At 47.0% G+C, this 24,735-nt stretch overlaps 1 long non-coding RNA gene across 1 annotated transcript; it reads left to right on the top strand.

Moving 5' to 3' along the window:
- The first annotated feature begins 11,777 nt into the window (after positions 1–11,777).
- On the top strand, positions 11,778–15,986 carry LOC139030352 (uncharacterized). The gene is made up of 2 exons (XR_011482660.1): positions 11,778–11,920; positions 15,570–15,986. It is a non-coding gene; the product is annotated as an uncharacterized lncRNA (long non-coding RNA).
- Positions 15,987–24,735: the final 8,749 nt, after the last annotated feature.

Below are 24,735 nucleotides of genomic sequence, written 5' to 3'. Positions count from 1 at the left end.
GCCTGCAGAAGCACACACCTGGCTCCTGGGGGCTGGAGCTCATCCGGGGCAGGTTGTCGCAGGACTGGCTGCGCGGGTGAGACCCCCTCTCGGGCCAGTCAGGCTTACTGTGAGAGGAAGCGGGACATGGAAATGCAGTTACTATTCCTGACAGCTCCACGTCCTAAAACACGCTTTGACAATTACACTACTAATAGCCATTCGGCCATAATTACACTGTGAGTGTACACTCCCTATTGAAACAAGACTCGCCCTTCCTTGGTTTTTGTTGTTGTTGTTTTGCTAATTCCAAAGGGAAATGATACTTCACTTCTTTACTGCCAGCTCTGCAGACTGCGTCCTCTAAAAGGACACTGGGGAATGAATCGTGCCCTTGAAGGTCACAATTTCAAAGCCCAAATTCTCAGGCTGGCTGCTTGGGGTTAGGGGGATGGAGACAAGATCTGGGAGAGGAGAGAAACTCGGAAATGTTGAGATCTCAACTTCCCCAACCATCAGCGGTTAAGACTCTGCACTCCCAACGGAGGGGGCGTGGGTTCAAACCCTGGGTGGGGAACGAAGACCCCACATGCTGCATGGCGTGGCCTAAAAGAAAACAAAAGAAAAAGAAATGTCGAGGTCTGTTTTCAGGCTTGGCAATGAGCTCTCTGAGTTGAACAGAGTCATGTGTTTGCGTAGGAGCACATATGTGTCCTGAAGGAGGCACATTTAATCAGAAATATGTAAAATGAGCCAAATCGAGATTAGACAATGGGAAATTTAAGCTGCCTGTGAAAATGGAAAATGTCGCCCTGTGGACCATTTGAAAGGATGCTCACCAGCTGCGCTGGGGCTCTGGGTACCAACACCTCGAGAAAGGAGACCCAGATTCTAGCCTGGTAGGTTCTTAACTCCTTGTGAGGAGCAAGGAGTTCTTAGTGCAGAGCAGAGATAAAACCCAGCAGCTGGACCCGTCAGGTGTCCCCAGGTTCAAATCCTAATTCTACCACTTACTGGCTCCGTGACCTTGGCCAAATCATCTAAGCTTGCTAACCTCAGCCTTCCCCTCTGTTCAATGGGGATGAAAAGTATACCTACTTCAGAGGGCTGCAGGGTTAAATGAGACGGCGTATGTGAAGGTACAAAGCCCAGTGGCCAGGACACAGTAGCTGCTCGAGATGGTACTATGCGTGCTCCGTTACAAGTAATGATTGAGCACCGACTGTGTGCAGGCACACGGACTCACATAGCGGTTAAATGTTTGAGTCCTACTTCCAGGAAGCTTGGCGGGGAACAGAAAATACAAGGTGAGAAGAGGTTAAGATCCGTGGGAGTGACATCTGGACAAGTCACCCTGGAGCTGGGCAGAGGAAGGAGAACTCCAGGTCAGGGAAGTTGTGCGTATATAACTGATCTGTTCATTCCTCTCCCGATTGAGAAAAGGGAAGCATGATCCTTTCCTCTCTTACCTCTCAGAGTTGGTATGAGGCCCCAAACAAATTAGACTCACACCAGTGTTGGAAAGTACAACACACTCCAAACACCAAGGGAGCGTGAGAAGGGTGCTGATGCAAGGACTTGGTAAGAGTGAGAGGGATTCCTGGAGTTGCTGTAGCTTTGTGCTTTATGAAAACTCTGATCAGGTGCTCCAGAGGCACAGAAGACTGCCTGGGGTATGAGAACTGCACCAGGATTTCATATCCCCAACTCCAATCTAGCAGACGCACATTCAACTGCTCACACACTTACATAAAGGGGAAGTTGAAGAGTCATGCTGACAAAAGTGGTGCAAAACTAAAACTTGTCTTTCTGTGGAATCTTCTGCTACAAGACCTCCCAGGAACTCAAGAATGTAGGAAGACACAAGACCTTAATACTGTCTGTAGCCACCAGATCTTGTGATGGTTCTGGTCTGATCACAAGTGTCTGATCATTAGTAGCCTCAATTTTATTAAAAAAAAAAAAAAAAGAATCTATCCTCCTGTTCATTTATCATCCAATAAAACTTCCATGCTTATTTATGTGTGTCTGGAAGAGGTAAGGAGGAGCCTGTCCATTTGCAAAGAGAGCTGAGCACAGACTGCCATCTTCCTGGTTCATTCATTTGCTCCCTGACTCTTGTTGAAGGTGTTATGGGCTTACATCCCCCCAAAATTCATATATTCAAGTCTTAATTCCCAGTACTGCATTTGGAGTCTGGATGTTTAAAGGGCTGATTAAGTTGAATGAGGCCCTAATCCAGGACTGTGTCCTAATAAGAAGGGGAACTCTTAATTCCTATAACTGCATTTGGACTCAGGGTGTTTATTTGTAAGTCAAGGCCATCTGCACGACAAGGAAGGGCCTCGGGAAAAATCAAACCTGGATCCCAGACTTCAGGTCTTCAGAACTGAGAGAGAGTAAATGTCTGTTAAGTCACCCAACCTGGGCTCCGTTTGTAGCCACAGCAAATATGAAGGGCTACTCTGGGCCAGGAACACTGCTGGGCCTTGGGGAATCCAAGGAAGAAGACCGTGCCCACCTCAGAGAGCTCACCACCGTGGCAGGGATGCACAGGCTCACAAACACAGCATGACGGAGGCCAGGCTGCAAGACACGGAGCAGAACACGACTGCTCGGTCCCGGGGCGGCCGTGCACGAGGCAGGACTCGCGCGGGGCCCTCTGAGATGACGCAGCTGGAAACCGCAGTGGGACCCGCTCACTCCTCGGCCCCGTCCTGTGTTGTTGGCCAACCTTTAATTAATGAATCACCTCTCCTGGTGTACAGGTAGGTCATTAACTTGATGGGCTTGTCCTTTGGGGAAGTAAAGAGGCATAGATTCTTGGGGCTGCATGGTCTCTGGGAGTTTTTTTATTCCACCGGACATCCTGGTGAGAGGTCAAGTCAGCTGCCGCCATTCTAGAGAGCCTGTCGAGGAGATCCGGAATGTCCGTATGGGGGCAAGGCAAATGGAAGAAGGGAGGGAGGGAGAGACGGAAAGAGAGGAAAGGGGAGGGAGGAAGAAGAGGGAGAAAAAGTCTGCTCAAATTTCACACCGCTCCGGAAATGAAGGGTACGTCCGCAGCTACATCATGGGGGTAAAGCTGACTGTCAGACCATCTTGATCTACAAGGAGCAGACAGCACTTGGAGAGGGTTGCCCGCGGTCTCTGCACTCCGGCTAGACAGCGGCCTCGCCCAGACTCACCCAGCAGAGAAGGCGGTGTGTCTCAGGGAAGTGCAGGTGGACACAACCAGAACTGCGGATCCCTATCCAACCACAGTCCCTCTCTCCTGAAACTCATGCTTTGTCAAGCTGTCCGCCGAACTCGGCCCCAGCCACCATATAGACACCTGTGTCAGCCGCCCATACCAGTCCCTGCCAGCAGCGTGGACTGCAAGCTCGAAAGAAGCCCCAGGGCCCGGCCAGCCAGTGGCCCGCAGCTGGTGGGCGGGAGCAGCACCCGTGGGCAGGTTAAACATGCAGACTCGCAGGCCCACCCCAGCCATCAGCGGGTCGAGGCGAGGGCCAGAAGATGCACCTTCAATGAGCAGAGGGTGATGCTAGCGGACCACACCTGGAGCAAGACTCATCCAGCAGAATCCACGGACATGCAGAGGAGAAAACTAAGGCTCCAAGAGGTGCTGGGACTTACCCAAGACCGCAGAGCCCGCCGGCGGTAAAGCCCATCAGAGCCCTCATTCTGACCCTAAAACAAGAGCATTAAGTCAGGACAGTCAGTCCAGTGGTCCTCGGGGCTCTGCCTCTTCCCCACGCTCATTGCTTCTCCTCGCCTCCCAAAGTCCTCCCCTCCTCGCCTCCCAAAGTCCTCCCCTCCTCGCCTCCCAAAGTCCTCCCCTCCTCGCCTCCCAAAGTCCTCCCCTCCTCGCCTCCCAAAGTCCTCCCCTCCTCACCTCCCAAAGTCCTCCCTGCCTCGCCTCCCAAAGTCCTCCTCTCCTCACCTCCCAAAGTCCTCCCCTCCTCGCCTCCCAAAGTCCTCCCCTCCTCGCCTCCCAAAGTCTTCCTCGCCTCCCAAAGTCCTCCCCTCCTCGCCTCCCAAAGTCCTCCCCTCCTCGCCTCCCAAAGTCCTCCCCTCCTCACCTCCCAAAGTCCTCCCCTCCTCACCTCCCAAAGTCTCCCCTCCTCACCTCCCAAAGTCCTCCCCTCCTCGCCTCCCAAAGTCCTCCCCTCCTCGCCTCCCAAAGTCCTCCCCTCCTCGCCTCCCAAAGTCCTCCCCTCCTCACCTCCCAAAGTCCTCCCCTCCTCCCAAAGTCCTCCCCTCCTCACCTCCCAAAGTCCTCCCCTCCTCGCCTCCCAAAGTCCTTCCTCGCCTCCCAAAGTCCTCCCCTCCTCACCTCCCAAAGTCCTCCCCTCCTCGCCTCCCAAAGTCCTCCCCTCCTCGCCTCCCAAAGTCCTCCCCTCCTCGCCTCCCAAAGTCCTCCCCTCCTCGCCTCCCAAAGTCCTCCCCTCCTCGCCTCCCAAAGTCTTCTCTACAGAGATGCAACAAAACCAGAGGGAGATCAGAACTCAGAGAAGAATCCTCTGGGTGAATGTTGGGAACCCTCTAGACCCTTAAAATATCTGTGTCCATTTCTGTTCTCTGGCCCCGTCACTTTCTATCTCCTCTCTGAGACAGTGAAATACACTGTACAAGTGATTGTCCGAATAAGCGAAAAGCTCATTCAAGACAAATAGTTAAATAAACTTCAAAATTCAAATGGATAATTTGAGCTCAAATGAACCCACCATGTAATTAATATTTGTGCTTCTATCAACCTCTATTTATTACCAGGTAGTGCTGTTAAGACATGCTTCACAAAAAAGCCACTTTATACACATCCGTTCAGGGCTGAAAAAAATAATCTTTCAAGATTATCAGAGGAATCCAAGGTGGGGGTGATTTCTCCCCTGGTGCGCTTGAACTTGGGAAGACTTTCGACATAATGGTTGACATATAAATGACATTTATAATAATTACTTAGGCACTAATGACAGTTTGGACAATAAGAAGCCTGGTTCCAAAGTTCCCTGACCAGCAGTGTTTGCTGTGACTAAGGGCCATGTAGACAGCAGGCATCAACTTTGCCTAACCTTTGCACTTGTAATAAAAATGCAATAAAGTAATTGGTTAAAATCGAGACACCCCTGATAAAGAATATTTGCTTTTTAAAATAACTGGCTAAAATAGGAACATATCTGATAAATGAGTTTATGGGGGTAGGGGGCGGAAGGCCAGGCCTTACTAATTAGGTGAGATTCTGTTTCCTACATGGATTCCTTCTTTACCTCTTTGAACAGTAATGGAGCCATGAAACAATGAAAATGGTCTGCAGCACTGACCAACAGCGTGTGTACACCTCAATTAATAGAGAGGTGTTAACACGCTGTTAACACTTGTTTTAAAATTCCCAGGCTTCACAGCACTAGAAAACGCAGGCTCTGACGGCATATTTAATCACAAAACTGTGGTTCTCATCAGATCACCAATATACTTTGACCTTCTTTGCCATAAAGCAGAAGACATGGAGACGCAGGAAGGAGACATTCTGTATCCTCTGGTCTCTTAATTTGTTGCCATCTGTACTTGAGTTGAAAATCCATGAATGTCTTGATCTTATTTCCCTTGAGAGTTTGCTCTATATTAGGTCCCTATTTAAAAGCTCCAATTTTTAATTAAAATTTTATTTCTTAACAATTAAATATATAAAGGATGACACTTGGTATAATTATGAGCAGACCGGAATACATTACACACAGCAATAGTAATAGGAATGACAAGGACGAGGGTACCATAAATAAGCATGCATTGATTTCACACCTTTATGTGGCCCCCTAATAGCAATGAATGAGCTTGGGAGGCAGTCATATTGCCTCTGGACACTGTATAGTGTGGAGGTCCCCATTCCTAGGAACTGATGCCCCCTGAGATGCTCCCGAGGGCTTCCCAGGTGGCACACCTGCCAATGCAAGAGACATAAGAGACCCGGGTTCGATCCCTGGGTCAGGAAGATCCCCTGGAGGAGGGCACGGCAGCCCACGCCAGTATTCTTGCCTGGAGAGTCCCATGCACAGAGGAGCCTGGCGGGCCACAGTCCATAGAGTCGCACAGAGTCAGACACGACTTAAGCGACTTAGCTCGCATGCACACGGGCACGGCCCTTACCAGGGTCCAGGCGCTGTACTAAGCACTTGACATTTAAACCATTTGAGGGAGGCCCTGGTACAATCCCAGTCTTACAGACGACAATTCTGGGACTCGAAGAAGTCACCACAGCTAGGTCTGCAAGACCACAGAGTGAGCAGTGACTCCAAACAGAGCGCCTTAACCCAGCATGATCCAGTGGGTAAAGACTTGATTCTGGAACAGCCAGACTGGACTTCTCAAAGTCCAGAGAAGACTTCAAGGCTCAGGAAGGTTTTGAAAATCAAGTGTTAAAGCAATGTGAATTGAATGATGAAACTTCAGTTGTCTCAGAAATTAAATGAACCTGTGCCCTCCATGAATTCCCCAGTTCTTCCCGTTCCCTCTACACCACCCTCCCTGGCCCTGGGATTCGGGGCTCTGGGGACTAAAGTCTCTGCAGCCTCCAAGGTGACTTCTAGCAGAAACACTCCCATTTTCGGGGGTTGGAGGATTCAGGAAGCAGGTGTCAGACAGAAAACCAAAGATCTCCACTCCAGCCGCCAGAGTGATTTCACCACCACAGTGATGCCAGGCTGGCCTGAACGGGGGTCCTAATGATTCCTTTAATTGACTCCCAATGACTGGGTTCTATTATCTCCACCACTAGGCATTATAAGAAGTGGTCTGAGCGCTGGGGGGCCTTTCAAGGCATCACTGGGCCTTGAAAGAAGTAATGGAACTATTCTACAACCAAGGGGAATAACTTGGGCTGCGAGGAGGGCTGGTGGAGTTGTGTTCAAAGCAACACATCATCCTCTGTTCCTTCCCCAGGGAACACAGACACACTGACAGTGCCCGTCCATTTGGGGTCAGGTCATATTTTTGTTGTTGTTTAGTCACTGAGTCATGCCTAACTCTTTAACAACCCCATGGATTGTAGCCCACCAGGCACCTCTGTCCATGAGATGTCCCAGGCAAGAATACTGGAATGGGTTGCCATTTCCTTCTCCAGAAGATCTTGCTGACCCAGGGATCGAACCCACGTCTCCTGCATTGGCAGGCAGATTCTTTACTACTGAACCTTATGTAGTAGGAAGCCTACTACCTAAAGGAAGTAGGGAAGAAGCCTTATGTAATATTAAGGCATATATTAAGGCACATTTATTGAGCATTTACCATGTTCCAGGCTCTATTCTAAATCCTCCACCCGTATTATATCATTTGAGACAACAACCACATGAGGCAAATTCTACTATTACCCATTTTACAGACATAAAAACTGAGGCACAAAGAGGTTTAGTAAACTCATCTATAGATAGGAGTTGGTGGAAGATTCAGCCTCAGGCAGGCTGACCACAGAGCTTAGGATGAAATTAGGGGCTTCATATGGGAATATCGAAGTGATTAACCGAGAGACAGTTGTGCTGCTGGGAGTCATGCTTGCACTATTAGTAAATGTTAAGTCCACAAAAGACAAACATTCAACCAGCCCTCTGATAAGACTGGAATGTCCAGTTGCAGATACTGGAGGCCAACCTCTTCCAGGGAAACACAGGAAAATGAGAGGAAGGAGTTGCTGGAAGCTGGAGGGTAGAACACAGCCCAGTGATGATCTGATCCAAGTCTTCGCAAATGTTCCCCACCTTGGGTTCCCACTGAATGTCTCTCTCTCCTCTAGCACCAAGTGTACCAGCTCCCGAAGTTCAGGGCTCTATGGAACTAATCTAAGCATTTCCTCTACTGATCTTGTGTTAACCACACTTTTCTTATCTACGAATCTGCCAGTGGAGGGAAGGGCTGCCCGGGGGTACTGCCCCAGACTCAGGCCCTTGCATCAGCCTCCAAACTCTCCTTTCAATTCTAGGGCTTTGTGGAAGGTTCTGTGACTCAGCCACGGTCACTTGCTCATGCTGCTATGCACCCCCCCCTTCACTTTTATTGATTTGAATTATGATCAATTAAGCTAAGTTCCTGAGGCAACATCTTAATCAAATGTCCATCTCCCAAACTGTAAGTCTGCACAGATGGTTAAAACCCAAAGGCAACACCTAAATTAAACACTGGCATACTCTACCCAGGTGACTCAGGGCTAAAGAATCCGCCTTCCAATGCAGGAGACACAGGTTCAATCCCTGGGTAGGGAAGATTCCCTGGAGTAGGAAATGGCTAACCCACTCCAGTGTTCTTGCCTGGGAAATTCCATGGACAGAGGAGCCTGGCAGGCTACAGTCCATGGGGTTGCAAAAAGTCAGACACGACTTAGCGACTCAGCACACAAGCATACTCTACCCCAAAGGGTTAATTTCATAGGGGTTCCCTAAGAAAATGTTATTTCCAACAGCCAATGGAGCAAAATGGTCAGGGAATCTATATCCTGGTGACACACCCAATTCACCCATTTTTCAACAGATTTCTAGGTCCTGAACCCCAGACAATGTCCATCTCTGTTGTAGTTTTCCTTGTAGCCCTTGTTTCCCATTATGTCAATTCTCCGACTTCTGCACCCTGAGTGTACCACTAATAACTGCAGATAAAGACACAAAGGCTAACGGGTGACCTGAGCACGATTCTAACTCAACTTGGGGAAAAGCCAAGAATTGAGCCAGCCAGGCTCCTGATTTGCTCCTGCACCGCGAAATTACCAATTTGGTTGATACTATTTACTAAATTAAATTGTCCTCACACTGAATTGACCAGCTCCAGCATCAGGCAGGGCATGAAGAGTGTATTAGGAGGGGTTCCTGTCGGAAACTGGGTTAAGTTCACATATAAATGTTCAGGCCTCAGAATGCGACAGTCCTGGCTATAAAATGTCTAACTCAACCACTGAAAACCGAGTCCCTCTGTGACTGCTCTGTCTTTGAGCTGTTCAACAGCCTGACTGTTCCACTGACCTACTTATTTCTGGTGTTGGGCTCCTGGCATAGCTGGAGAAGGAGGAGGGGATTGTAGCAACAGTAGCCCCGTGATCCTAAACCCTCTTTTAGGAAGTGGTCACAATCAAAACGCAGTTCCACTCGTGTTCATCCGCTCACGGAAACAGGAATCAGCTCGTTAGGGGTCTGGGGCAAGCCACCAAGAAAGAAGCGGCAGATCCTTGTCTCGAGGTCTCTGGGCTTTCTGCTGGCCCTCTGGGATTCTCTGGGATCTGAGTGAGCCGCGTGAAGGCTCCCAGAGGTTTCCTAGAATGCAGAAGCAGGTGGAGACTCGCGATTAGGCTCAACTCAGGGTGCAGACACAAAGACAGTTTAGGTTCAAAGGGCTTCCCCGCCCAGGCGGTTGCTCAGGTGGCAGGAATTGAGGACAGGGAGGACAGTGACAGGTGCTGCAGACACCAGCATAGCAAGAACAAGCTCAGCCTTCGGGGATGTGCAGGGCAGGGGAAGCGGCTCATCCTCCTCTCGGCAAAGCGCCCGGAGCTGCTGGGACGTGAGCCGGTGACAAACCTGGAGGCGGGGCTTCAGAGAGGAAAACGGGATGTAGGTCCAGACCCCTCTCTCTTCTGACCTGCCTGGGGTCCCCCACAAATGAAACAGGCCGGTTCGGATGAACAACTTCCCTTACCCTGTGTGCCAACAGCGTTAGACATCAAAGGACATTGCCATGCCTGGGCATTTAGACAGGGTTGGGAGAGGAATATCCAGACGATCCAGTTTTACTCCTATAACCCGCGGGGTCGGGGAATTTGCCTCTTGGGAACTACGTCCCTCATGTAATCCGAATCGCGGGGAGGCCATGCAACTAACCTTGCTCATCAGGCAAAGTACACGCCAAAGCTGATTCAAGACCCCAAGTAGCTGGGTTTCAAAGCTGCTCTTTAGCCTTCTTTTTTAAGGAGGAAGTTCACTGCGCTGCGCACAGGGCCCCTCCTCATCCCGAGCCCACCGCAGACTTGAAGAGGAAGAGCCGCAGAGCTCAGAGCGGCAGGGCCCCCACCTTCCCTGGTCTCTGCTTCCCCCGCCCCGTCCCCTTCACATTTCTGTCCAACTCAGGAGGTAGCGCCTTTGGTCCAGTAGGAGTCCTTGACCCATTGATTCAGGAAAGTTCATTTCGCTGAAGCAAACTTGACCTCTAGAATCCATTTTGTTGGCAGACTTTTGTGAGATTTAATCCTTGGAAGCCGGTAACGGCTCTATCCCACGGACTCTCCATTGACATGCTGTATGCAAGCCATCAACGATTCCCCTTCTATGTCCGGTAGACAATCGAATCAGATCATTATCTGTACCTCCGTTGCTCTTCAGAGCTTTGAAGCTTCCTGAAAGGGAGAAGAACCCAGAGTTCTCATGGATGGCAGCTGAGCCTGTGGACATTGGGAAGTTGCCTTGTGAGGCTGAGTGGAAAGAGCTGATAGAGAAGGAAGGGACCCGGGGGATGGTCTACAAAGCCCTCAGCCCTTTCCAGTTCAACATTCCCTGATTCCATGATGTTTGTGAAAGGAATGGCCATTTGAAATCTCCCAAGGATTTAGGACTTGGGCATTCAGATGCTTCATCTTAGGAACTAGATTTAGAACCAAGAGCTAGGCTTCCAAAGCTGACCTGTGAGCAAAAGAATCAAGGTGAATTGACAGACAGCAACATCTTTTAGAGGAATTAGAAGCAATTATCATGTAACTTCTGATTCATCAGGGACCCAGCCCACCAGCACTAAGACTTTTAACAGGAATTTTAGACTTCTTCTGTTTCACATGAAATGGAAGGGAGAACCTGGTGTCATGGTCTTCATCTCTCTCCTACAAATTAGCAGGTACCCTTCGCTCAAAATATCCACGGCTTTTATTGTGGAGCCAAAATTGATCAAAGGTTACTGCAATCTAAAAACAAAAGAAAGAAAGGGAGAGAGAATTCTCCAGTTGCCTGGTTGCTAAGCAACCATAGTCTGTTCTGGTAACTGGGTTCGGGGGGTCTTTGCTTTCATTTGCTGCTGACTTTCACTCCATATATAATATATACCAGCATGTTTATTCTCTTGTAAATGCCCAGCAAATAAAAAGCGATGAAGCCCTTTCACTAAAATTATTCATGTGCTAAAAGCTGTTATCCACATCACTGGTGTGATTGACAATATCATACCAGCAAGCTTCCCAAATTAGTTCTTGTTCTGCTATTGTACTCCTGGGCTTTCTTCCTTTAATAAAAGGAAAAGAGCTACAGTTTTATGTAAGCTTTCTACAGCCTGGCATTACAGCTCCTCAGTACCAATGATGAAGATGTCATGTCTATTCCAGGCACGTCTTCCTTCCAGTTGCCGTCAACTTTCTAGAGAAACTACCTTTCACATGATTTTTCTCCCCCTTAAAAACTTCACTTTGCCTTGAGAGTTAATTCACAGGAGAGAATTTGAATGAGTTATATGTCCACATAACTGGGTGCCTTTAGGGAAACCTCTGTGATATACAATACTCCTAAGACTGTTTCTCAAAATGTGTACTAAAGGTCACTTACATCAAAATCAAAAGCCAGGGACCAGGCCTGGGCATCTGCATTTTATCAAACAACATGCCCCTCTCCCCAGCAAGAAAGTTGGATGCGCCCTGAAGTTTTAGCACCATGGCCTGAAAGGTCTCAACTGTTTTCATTTGAACAAATCAATCAATCCTGGGCAAACCTGCATTTTGAAATCAGAGCTGGGAAGTCTCTTGTTTGGGCAAAGGTTCATGGGTCACTCAGAAATATCCAGTTCCTGTAACTAGTGGCTGTGGACTTTGACAAGCAGACCAGTCACTCCCTCGCCATCACAGGTGGCATTCAGTAGACAGAAGCCTGAACAGCAAAGACGGCCATGCACACGGGCCTGACCGCGGTCTCCAAGCACAGACGCGCGTTGCCTGTTGGTGAGCTGTGCCCCGGTCAACCCCATACCCCCTTTAACTAAAAATGTTACCTTCAGCAAATCTTTGCCTAATCTTTACTAAAGATTAGTATCCAAAAGTGTATGTAACAAGTACACATTTCCTAAACCATAACCTGAGGCCACTGTGTGACACGCATATAATTACAATGCACTCCTGAGGGTCTCTGGTTAAATGAAGGTGAATATCCTCATCAGATGCCCTACTAGTAAGCATCTGGGGAAGGAAATGGCAACCCACGCCAGTATTCTTGCCTGGAGAATTCCACTAGGATGCTGTAGGACTTCCCACCTGGAATCCAGATAGCTCTACTTCCAGGTCAACGCAGTTCCCCCAGCCCTGGATGTGCTGTGATTACAAGGGACGCCGCATCAGCGGGTCTAAAACCTCTCCCTATAGGCCACTCCACTGGGTCACAATGTTCCCGGCTTGGAGACCACAGTTCAAGTAAAACCCAGTCCACCTAGGGTAACATGACACAGACCACTAGCGGCGAGAAGGCCTTGAAAAGCTGGAACATTGTGCAGATGCTCTGTGAGGGGGAAGGAAGGCTGACGGGAGGTGTGAAGGTTCGGGCAGGTACCCTGAGACTCCACAATGGGGCCAGGATCCCAGGGATTAGAGAGAGATCTGGAAACAGAACACAGTAAGTAGGCCGAGAAGGAGCAGATGCAGGAAGCTTCAGCCGCTTCCGGTTTGCCTTCAGCCGGCCTTCTTTCCCAGCATCAACCTGCGACGAGCTCGGGTCTATGCCTACGACATTGCTTCTCTCACTCCTAACAGTCTCTAAGAGGCACTAGCTCAGAAGTGAAAGGACTCCTTCTCTTGAGCGGGCCCATGACCAGCACCCCTGAAGAAAGCTTTGGATGCTTTGCAAGCAGAGAGTGGTTTAAACAGTCATTGCATTTGTACCTAGCCCTCTTCCACTGTCATCTTTTATGCAGTGATATTTTTCCTTTTTTTCATTGAAAAAGCTTTCAACCAGAGAGAATCCTAATTAATATGAAACAAGAATAATTTTTCCCACATTTTGTTGCTTCCAGTTTGTGATTAAAAGGAGCAATTTCAAAGTGGGCATCTTTAAACCTTGCATGTAATATTGAGTGGTTCTGCTAAATAGCTTTTAGATGTGCTGTTCATGTGTTATTTTGATGAGAGCTGGTGATGGTGTTAATTTCTGATAAAACACTGTAGAATGCTGGCTTCTCTTTCTAATAGATGTCTCTGTGCAAAGGGGAAGCCGCCAGCACCTCATTTGGTCAGATTTCGTTATTTTTGTTATAATATTGCTCGTGTCTTCTCCTCTTCTGAAAATCCCTTCACAGCTTGCCTTGGGATGTATTGTTTCATGTGCCCATATTTGATCTTTCCAGCTGAATTGCAGCGTTCTGTAGAGTGGGGCCCAGCCTCTCCCTAACATTATAGGTTGCATTACCTTGATGAAACGTACCACCTCAACTCTGCTAGCTTGAATGGAAAAGAGAGCTGATTTGATTTTATACAGAATCATGTATGTTTCATAGCCTTCATGGGGCCCTGGCGCCAGAAATGGGAAAACCATTCAGACTCCAAGGTGGACATATAGGATCTCGCCATGATTCCAATGTGGGTATCAGTTCTGACTTAGAGTTATGAAAGCCAAGGGTATAAATGAAATTGCCTAGGCAGGGAGCATAAAGTGAGTCAGGAATAGGAACCTGGGATAGTTCTTGAAAACACCATTTAGTGACTCGATGAGCTTCCGAAGGGACAAGGAGAATGACAAAGAGAAAGAACACCATATTGCGCTGGGGAAAGTGTGAACCAATACAGCTCAACTCTGCTCAGTGCTGCCGAGGAGTCAAGGGACGGAAAGATGTCTGTTAGACTTAGCTGAGCAGAGACCTTAGCAAGAAACCCTTCTGTGGAGTGATGGGGGTGGAAGCCAGGAGTGGGTGATGTGTGAACGTCAGGTAAAGAACCAAAGATAGCAAAGTGTGATCAAGGCTTTCAGAAGTTTGTCTGCGAAGGGGAGGAAAGAGCAAGGGTGATCGATGAAGGGGAGACAGGATCTGGGGACGTGTCCCTCCTAGTTTTAAAATGATTTCATCATAGAAATAACAAGTTCAAGATAAGTGATTACGAGAGCATCCTCTTTCACTTTAAATATGTATGTTCCCCTTCCCATCTCCACTCAGTTCAGTTCAGTTCAGTCGCTCAGTTGCGTCTGACTCTTTGTGACCCCATGGACTATAGCACACCAGGCCTCCCTGTCCATCACCAACTCCCGGAGTTTACCCAAACTCATGTCCATTAAGTCGGTGATGCCATCAAACCATCTCATCCTCTGTCATCCCCTTCTCCTCCTGCCTTCAATCTTTCCCAGCATCAGGGTCTTTTCAAATGAGTCAGCTCTTTGCATCAGGTGGCCAAAGTATTGGAGTTTCAGTTTCAGCATCAGTCCTTCCAATGAATATTCAGGACTGATTTCCTTCAGGATGGACTGGTTGGATCTCCTTGCATTCCAAGGGGCTCTCAACAGTCTTCTCCAACACCACAGTTCAAAAGCATCAATTCTTCTGTGCTCAGCTTTCTTTATAGTCCATTTCTCAGAGCCATACATGACCACTGGAAAAACCATAGCTTTGACTAGACAGATCTTTGTTGGCAAAGTGATGTCTCTGCTTTTTAATATGCTATCTAGGTTGGTCATAACTTTCCTTTCAAGGAGTAAGTGTCTTTTAATTTCATGGCTGCAGTCACCATCTGCAGTGATTTTGGAGCCCCAGAAAATAAACTCTGACACTGTTTCCACTGTTTCCCCATCTATTTGCCATGAAGTGATCACCGCAACTCACAAATATACACAAGCCATTATGCAGCCGTCAGCGTATCGTTTTTCTGGTAGTAAAATTCTGCAGATAAAAAGTAAAATTCAGAACTATTCCCTTGACACGGATACACCACCTAGCTACCATGCTTGGCCAACCAATCACAAAATGATGTTCGAATCCCCTCTCTCTGTGAAGCCCAGGGGTCTCCTTCCATAGACCCCAACCCACTGATGCAAGGGTTCTCAGTGTTTATATGGCCTTTGCCCTGTGAAATCTGAGGGCTAAGTTCCACCAGGCTTCTAAGCCAGGACCAACAGTGCTCCTGTGCATTTTTAAACAATAGTTTGCACCATCTTATTCTAAGTCAGACAGGCCTGGTGGAGGAGAATTGTGACATGCCATTGACGGTGGCAGAATTGGGGCTGGTCCCCACCTCTCCCCAAGCAGGCCAGGGCCTTTCCATGAAACAGATGGGCTGCTGCATCATCCTTCTACCCAGGTGACGTCAGCTTCTTTCTGGACTCAGGGAACTAGCTTGCGAGAAAGCTCAATAGGTTACTCTTCCTTGCTGCTGCCACACCCACCATTTTACAGGCCGGGAAGCCGAGGCCCAGAGAGGGGAAATAAGTGACCCAATCAAGTGCGCCCAGCCATCTCTAACACCAAGTCCTCCCCACCGCAGGCCCACGTGCTTCTGTCTGCAACACGAGTGCACGTGTGTAAGGACAGACCTGGGTGCCTCCCAGCAACGCAGCAGGAGAAGCAAAGACCTCATTTCTTTTCTTTGTCTCTTAAAAAGATTTCTTTTCTCTTCTCAGGGACTTCCCTGGTGGCTCAGTGGTGAAGAATCCACCTGCCAATGCAGAAGACACGGGTTCAGGCCCTGATCCAGGAAGATCCTACACGCCAGGGAGCAACTAAGCCTGAGCGAGCACCACAGCTACTGAACCTGTGCTCCAGGGTCCAGGAGCCCCAACTACTGAGGCCCCGTGTGCAGCTACTGAAGCCTCCGAGGCCTAGAGACCATGCTCTGCCACAGGAGAAGCCACGGCAGCCAGAAGCCCCCACGCCTCAGCGAAGAGTAACCCCCGCTTGCTGCAGCTGGAGAAAAACGTAGCAATGAAGACCCAGCACGGCCAAAGGAAAGAGAAAGATTTATTTTCTCTTCTTGCCTGAATGTACAAAGGCAAAAAGAGTACAGTTTGTTTATATAAATATGTGTGTGTGTGATTTCATGCATGCGTGCTCAGTCATGTTCAACTCTTTGTGACTCCATGGACTGTAGCCCAGCAGGCTCCTCTGTTCATGGGATTCTCCAGTCAAGAACACTGGAGTAGGTTGCCATTTCCTTCTCCAGGGGATCTTCCCGACCCAGGGATCGAACCTGTACCTCTGGCATCTCTTGCATTATTGTCGTTGCTCAATCAGTAAGTCATGTCTGACTCTTTGTGACCCCATGGACCGCAGCATGGCAGGCTTCCCTGTCCTTCACTATCTCCCTGAGTTTGCTCACACTCATGTCCATTGAGTCGGTGATGCCATCCAATCATCTCATCCTCTGTTGTCCCCTTCTCCTCCCGCCTGCAATCTTTCCCAGCATCAGGGTCTTTTCCAATGAGTCAGTTTTTGACATCAGGTGGTCAAAGTATTGGAGCTTCAGCTTCAGCATCTGTCCTTCCAGTGAGTATTCAGGATTGATTTCCTTTAGGATGGATTGGTTTGATCTCCCTGCTGTCCAAGGGACTCTCAAGAGTCTTCAGCACCACAATTTGAAGGCATCAATTCTTCGGTGCTCAGCCTTCTTCATGGTCCAACTCTTAGAAAACAGTTTTAACTTTCAGGTCCAAAAGAGGGCAGGACTTTTTCTTGCCCCGATCTTAAGGAGCCAGCAAGGCCTGTCAAGACATCAGTCTATAAATGGAAGCAGTTAAGGCATGAGTGGTGACTTCTGGTCACTATGGAAACCCCCGAAACCTCCACACCTCTTGCTGCCACAATGGGGCAGGCTGCCTCACCTTCCCACTCCATTTCTCCAAAGATGAGGTGGTCCCTGATTCCACCTGCTTCCATAGTCTGTCCAGCATGGAGAGAATCCCATGGACAGAGGAGCCTGTTGGGCTACAGTCCATACTGGTGCAAAGAGCAGGACATGACTAAAACGACTTAGCACACACATACACAATATTTGATGCACATTTCCTGAGTCATTTTATAGGTTTTAAAAAACCTCCCCTTCCCCAACCAATGGAAGATGGTATCTATTAATATGAGCACATAGCCCCAGGCCTCCTGGAGCCTAAGTGTTGATCATGTTAAACCCTGTGACACCAACCTCTCACCTCATCATCAGCCAGTCAGAGAACTGGACATAAGCTGATCACAGACCCTACGACCCACAACCCCCACCGGCTTTTAAAAGTGCTTTTCCGAAACCCTTTGGCGAGCTCTTGGTGGCTCAGACGGTAAAGAATCTGCCTGCAATGCGGAGACCTGGGTTCGATCCCTGGGTCAGCAAGATCCCCTGGAGAGGGAATGGTAACCCACTTCAGTACTCTTGCCTGGAGGAACCCATGGACAGAGGAGCCTGCTGGGCCACAGTCCATGGGGTCGCAAAGAGTCAGACACGGCTGAGCAACTAACGCACGTTGGGGAGCTGAGGACTTTTGCAGGCACGAGAAACCGTGTCTCCTTACATGGCCTTGCAATAAACCTTTCTCTACTCCAGTCTCCAACTTTTCAGTATGTTTGGCCTCACTGCATGTTGGGCACATGAATGGGTACTTCTTCCCACCTTAGAAACACCCTCCCTTCCCCTTGGACTCAATCTAATCATCCCAAGGGCCTGTTCTAACCTCACTTCCTCCTTCACGAACCCGGTGACACCTGGTCACCCTGAACTCTAGTTCTTCTTGTTCTCTCTGCTGATACTTCTTCTATTAGGATATAATGCTAATTATTTTATGATGGGTGTAACTGTTCAGTTCAATATTATGTTAAAGATATATTCTGACCAAGTCCCCCAGCTAGGGAATAAAATAGGTGGGGAGGGGCTATAAAGACAATTAAGTCTGTATCACTGGCAGCCTTGAGGGCAGGGAAAAGGATTTAGTCTCACCACAATCTCGCTCAGTCACCCCCTTCCATTCTTTAGCTTGGATGATTTATGTTTTCTCAATTTTATGTAAAAATCTGTTGGAGCCTATGGAGGTATAGCTTTCCCTTCCGTCTAGATGGAAATTCTAGAACCTCCCTTTTCTGTTAAAGACCCAAAAGGAAAAACCATCATCACGTAGAATATCTTCACTGACCACAGTGCAATACACCTAGGAATTAACAACAAAACATTAGCTACAAAATTACCTATACTTGTGTTAAAATAAGATGGAGACTAGTCTTAAAAATCCTCCAAGCAAACAAAGCCATGGAAGTGAAACTAAATTTAGCTTGTTTTCTATTAACGTAAGTGAAACTTAACTTACGTTATTTCCTGCAAATATCTATGACTAGCATAATAGAAATTTAAAGTCATCTTCCAAAAGATGGTATAAGATAATCACTTTTAATCAATCCCCTGCCATCTGGAAATCCCCACTATAACAACCAATCATTGTAAAAGTTAAACTGCTTCCTCTTTTACACTTTATAAGCCATCCTGTGATGAGCCCCTGCGTTTTCTGTCAATGTTGAATTTGGAAATTCCAGTTCAAGAACTATTTTTATACGTACAATAGACTCTTACTAAATACTATTTTACTGATCTGATGGTTTTAGTTTTTGTATTTCTGGATTTCTGACACTTGAAAACAAGTAACTCCCAAGCTAGAGAGGAAATATAAGCAAATTACAAACTATAACTCAACAATGAAAGCACTACTTGGCAAAATTTATAGAGTGCAGCCAAAAGGGTACGCAGAGATCAATGAATAGTAATAAGCATCTATAAACGCAAAATATAGATTAAAGATAAATGAACTCAACTTTCAAATCAGGAAGACTCACAAGAAAACAACAACATCGTCGCAGGAGAGTATAAGGAAGGGAGTATTAAAAAAAAAATTATAAAATCAATAAAACAAAACTGGCACATTGATTAGACCAGTCTTTGGCAAGTTTGACTAAGAAAGAGAAAGTACATGAACGCCTGGCACCTGAGAAAGGCATGAGGCTAAATTTCAGCCTGAATTTCAATGCAAAACAAGGACTGTTCAGTCCTACGCAAGTTCTTTAACTTCTCTCAGTACAGGCCTACTATCCATTAAGGGAAAATAACAAAAAATCCTGCTCCAGTGGTTGCTGTTAGAAATAGATGAGACAGTGTTTGCCAAAAACTGAGTACATTGCTTGGCTCAGAGAAATCAACAATAAATACTAGCTATTATGATATCATTCTAATGTCATGGAGTTATATGGAGCCATAACTCTCAGTCCTGGCTTTCCATCAGGATAACTTGTGATAATTGTTAAAAGTCTTACTGAGTGACTATTTCTATTATTAGGGGCACTCTGATTTTCTCATTGAAGAAATAATTTTTATAATTCTCCATGTTATATCAGCATAACTGTGCTTCATAAGTGTCCCTAAACTTGAGGATGTCTGATTCTGTATTCTTCTCTTCTTTTTTCCTTGGCTAGTTCTTTGGTTTCTTTACATGAAAGGTTTCAAGGTTGGGAAAGTCTGCAATTTGGAAAATTTTCCACTTTTCTTTTCCTTCTGTATGTCCAAGAGTCCATATTAAATGGTTAGTTTGAACAACAAAATAAATTTTCAAAAGGAGAAGCTATCTTAGTTTGAATTCCCCGGAAGCAGACTCTGAGATGAGGGTCTGAGAACAAATGGTTTATTTGGGAGGTGAGCCCAGGAAGCACCAGTGAGAGGGCAGAGAATTGAGCAAAGGAAAAGAAGGAAGCCAGTAAGATACTGTTGCCACCGTGGCATGCGTTTAGATGCCCAAAACTCTTTCACTATTTGCAAGTCAGAGTGTCTGTAATGCTCCCACCCATTTTTTTTTTTTTAGCTATTCTTTTCTGTTTGTGAAAATGAACTAACCAAGAAGAGAGAGGCAATCAACCAGAAAATCAGCAGGATATAAACTTCTAATGAGCATCTTGGGGTTCAGAGATTATTCCCCTTGGAATCGGATGGGTTATCTATCAGATACGGGTTATCTGTATTTCCCGAAATATAATAAGAAATGAAAGTAACAGTAATACTGTGATATGTAGGATTCCTTTAACTTCCCAAAGGGTTATCACATTCACTTGGGCACTCATTCAACATGCCTTTACAGTTACGCTACATTTCATAAAAAGCTGTAAGCTGTAAGGAAGTGTGTAAGATAAACATGAACCTTAAACATTTTGTAAAGAACCCATAAAGTACCATATACGTAGTTCATGCATTTGCCAAGTAGTTGGTTTGCATTTGGACACTATGTTGTATTAAAAACACGTATCTTTAAATGCTGGGCTGATAATCACATTTGGCACAATGAGATGCTCTCTTGCAGGGTGCTCAAGGGGACAAAAACTAACAAAAGGGCAGCAGGTTCAAGTCTATCTTCTCAACTCTTTCTCTAGAGCAGGAGTTGGCAAAGTTTTTCTGAAGACGGACAGATGGTAAATATGTAGGCTTTGCAGTCGCTATCACAAATACCCAACAAGTTTGCCACTGTAGCAGGAATGCAGACATAACAACAGGTAAATGAATGAAACCATGGCTGTGTTTCCACAAAAATTCATTTATAAGGACAGGCAACAAGCAGGGGATGACCCACAACCCACAGCTGGCAGACCCGTCTTCTAGCTGTCTGCCAGTTGCCTGGAATTGGTAAACAAAATCACAGGTTCTGTTCTGAGGCTTCTCTCCCTCTCTTTCTCTGTGTGGCTAAGTTTTCAAGAATCAAATAGACAGACGAGGCAAGACTACTGGACTAAACATCTGTGTCAGGAATGATGCTGGATGCTGGACCTAGGGAGGACAGCCTCCTGCCCTCACAGAGACCCCAGATGTGGAAGAGACAGCTCACTGTCCAGCAAAGGTTAAGACTCGCCCTTGCATTGAAGAGAGTCGTCTCCCGTGCAGATGCCCAGCCAAGAACCGTAGTTCCCAGCTTTCTTTGCATCTAGTTGGAACCATCTGATGGTTCTCACCAATGAGATGTAAGCGGAAGAAATATGAGTCACTCATAAGCCAAGATAGTTAAGAAGCAAGTGCACATTCTCCATACATTCATCCCATGTTTTCTGGCTGGATGTAAATGACTCCAAGGATCTAGTGGATAACAGAGTCACAGGACAGAAGGAACCCAAGTCCCTGAATTCTTTCATGAAGGTGCTCACCAGTCAAGTAATTGATAAATATACATTGATTGAACTAAGGCTCTCAAACTTAAGGGTTTTATTCATCATGGCCACTAGCATTATCCTAACTGACACAGCAGTCCAGCAGATACAAACTATGAAAATGTCAGCCCTCAGTGTGGTAACAGCTATATTAACAGTGTGCTATGTACATGCGTGCAGAGTCACTTCAGGCATGTCCGACTCTTTGCATTCCTGTGGACTGTAGCCCACCAGGCTCCTCTGTCCATGGGATTCTCCAGGCAAGAATACTGGAGTGGGTTGCCATGCCCTTCTCCAGGGGATCTTCCTGATCCAGGGATTGAACCTGTATCTCTTATATCTCCTGCATTGGCAGGTGGGTTCTTTACCACTAGCACCACCTGGGAAGCCCAAGAGTGTGCTATAAGAGTACCAAGTAGGGAATGATGGGAGAGACAACTTGCACTGGAAATTCAAGGGGTATTTTTATCAGAGAGTCAGTGGGCCCAGAAGGATTAGCCCATATGATCTTCACCAGCAGCCCTGTCATCACCGTTTGATGTACTAAGACTCTGAGATTCAGAGCGATCGACTCGGGCAAAGTCATCACCCCAGACTCCTGACTCAATTACAGTCCTCTTTCCCTTGCGTGACACTGTTTCAAACCTCTTTTTGGAGAAGCACAAACCCATAGTCTGGACAAGGGACTGGATCTCCTGGGATCGCGGTTAGCCTGAAGCTCAGCTCCTCTCCTCACCGCAGTTCGAGCCCCACTTCCAAAAGTGATCCTGCTCAGGGATTCCCTAGCAGGCCAAGTCCTTTCCTCCCTCAGGGGCCAAGCTAATCAGGGCAGGTGGCCTTGGGCAGGGTGGAGGGTCTTGTCCACAGGCAGAAGCACTCCTGCTGAGCAGCATCTGAGCCCACCATGGATCCGAGCGACCCCCTCCCCACGCAACAGCATCCTGGCAGCGTGGGAGCCAAGAGGCAGACAGGAGCAGGGAGCATGGCAGGGAGGAGAGGGGGCGATGTTAACGGTTTCTATTTTTGACTTTGAAAAGAGATTTTTTTGACACATTAAGTAGAAGAATTTTCATACATCTGCATGCACTAAAAAGCCAGTTCCCGAACGCAGCTCTTCCCAGCTCCACTTTCTTCCTGGCAAGAGAAAACAACCCACACGTCACCTGGCTTTTACTTTTTCTTGAGCATCTCACAAGCAGATTTCTTCTTTTTTCCTTACTGAAACGACGGGCCCTTGACTCGAGGGGCTGTGAACAACAAAATGAACTTGCACACCTCCCCGCCCACACACCGCGACACCCAGGACTCTCCAGACCTCGGGTTGGTGCCCATTTGAATTACACTGAAAACAAACCCATCTCCTTTATCCTCCTGCACATGGATGGCTTCAGATGTTTGGCAACCCTGCATCAGACAAAAACTGGATCTAAACCCACAAGTCTGTTGTAAAGAGCAGCAGAATTCAACCAGAGCAGATTGGATTAAGATAAACAGCTTTAAAAATACATTAACTGTTTACATTCTTTCTCCCCTGTTTGTATCCACGTACACAAACCTATTCGACTGAATAAACTTAAAATAGCTAGAATGTGGTGGGAGGGTACACTGTGTGACCTTTCTGGCTCCAGGTATCAAACACCTTTAAAATCCACATTCCCTTTGACCTAGTAATTCCACTTCTGTGAATTTGTCCTAAGAAAATTTATCCTAAGCTTGCAAGCTTACAAGAAAGTCCATCAAGGAATTTATTATAGCAAAACAAAACAAACAGAAAAAGACTTAAATATTCAACAAAAGATAACAATAGCTTTCTGGACTATGGTGTGTTTCTATAAAATGGAATCCTATGAAGCCATTTAAAAATTTTTATATTTAAGATAGAAAAACATTAAGTAAAAACCTACTTATAAAACAATATGTATGGTGATAGTGTTAGCTGCTCAGTCATGTCCGATTCTTTGTGACACCATGAAATATAGCCTTCCAGGCTCCTCTGTCCATGGGATTCTCCAGGCAAAAATGCTGGAGTGGGTTGCCATTCCCTTCTCCAGGGGATCTTTCCAACCCAAGGATCAAACCTGGGTCTCCAACATTGCAGGCAGAGTCTTTACCATCTAAGCACCAGGGAATATAGCATATATGTTAAAAATGTATATTTTATCATTGGAAAGCCTGGAAAAAGTGTACACCAAAATATTCAGAGTAAGTTCTTTGATTCGCAGAAATTCACATGACATGGAAAAAAAAATTTTTGTTTGCTTTAGCCATATTATCTCATTAAACAAATATTACTTCTTCTACAAAGAAAAAAACCTGAAAAAACAAATACATGAATGAAACTACATGTAGTGACTCTAAATATTTTTGGTCATCATAATTCCAACTACCTGGGATGGCTGAATTCTCACACCTGTCAGTGACTGCAGGATTAAAGCAAAAACTCCAAGTTCAAACGATATGGCTAACCAATGTTCAAGTCCTTAGTTCTGGGTCAGAGTTTCCAAGGGCCCTCATCATAACACTTTCAACAGACTTTATAACATGAATATATATTTAAAAATACAGATACAGTAACTGGAAGTTAGTTCCAGTCCAGTCTTCCCAGATATGTAGAGAAAGAGAAGCAACAGCCCTAGCGAGAGGGGTCTACTGTGGGTTGGTTTTTGTTTTCTTTTTTAAGCAGGAGGATCATAGAAAACAAAGAATAACCTTCAGTCGACAGGTCATTGATGGATGCCCTGCCATCTGAGAAAGGCCCAGATCACCTCAGTCCTGGGAAGTCAGCCAGGAACCGGCCGACACGGAGGGCTCGGCAGCCTGGAGGCTCTGACGTGGGGCTCCCTGCAGCAAAGGCTGGGTCGCTGGAGTGAAAGGAAGGCTGCAAGATTCATCTGTTTAATCAGCAAGCTCCCAAATGATGCTTGGAGTTTGATATGGATCATTCCAGCCTCTCTGAGATCGATCAGCAAGTATTGATTGAGTGCCTACTGTTTGCCGGGCTTGACGCGAGGCATTTCGGGAGATGCACGCTGAGCACAGAACAAGGTCCCTGTCCTCTTCAATCAGCGCTACCAGCCCCGGTGCAGCAAGGAGGGAATGGCCTGAGTGTGCCGACGCGAGGCACGGCGATGCAGAGCTCGGGACTCACCGAGCCTGGGGGCCCGGGAGGACTGGAAATGGAGGTGCACTCGAGCTGCAGTGGACTTGAATACAGATGGGGAGCATCACTGGTTGAAAGGATATAAATATGTATTGGGGAACCCTAGCTCCTGTAACAGAACAACCTGAAACATCAGGGCCTTAACACAACAGGAGTTCATTTCTTGCTCACACAAAGGCCACTGGGCAATAGGGAGGGAGGTGGGACTCTTCTCCACATGGTCATTCGGGGTCCCAGGCTGTCAGGGGGGTCCATTAGCCCCAGCACACACCTTTCAAGGCTACTCAGGGCTTCAGTGTCCACCCAGCATATGGGGAAAATGTGAGCAGGGGTCACGTGGGAGGTTTCTATAGTCCAGGCCCACAGGGGGCTTGCATCACCTCTCCCATATCCCGTTGGCCTAAAGTCAGCTTTCTGCCCCATCCAGATGGAAAGGGGGTGAGAACTATGGTGTCTGGGGGTCAGCCAATTTCCAGCAACAA

Source organism: Odocoileus virginianus, chromosome 22 (genome assembly GCF_023699985.2).
Source record: "Odocoileus virginianus isolate 20LAN1187 ecotype Illinois chromosome 22, Ovbor_1.2, whole genome shotgun sequence".
NCBI lineage: Eukaryota > Metazoa > Chordata > Mammalia > Artiodactyla > Cervidae > Odocoileus > Odocoileus virginianus.
Note: the sequence above shows the minus strand (reverse complement) of the source record. Positions and strands in the feature narration are given on the sequence as shown.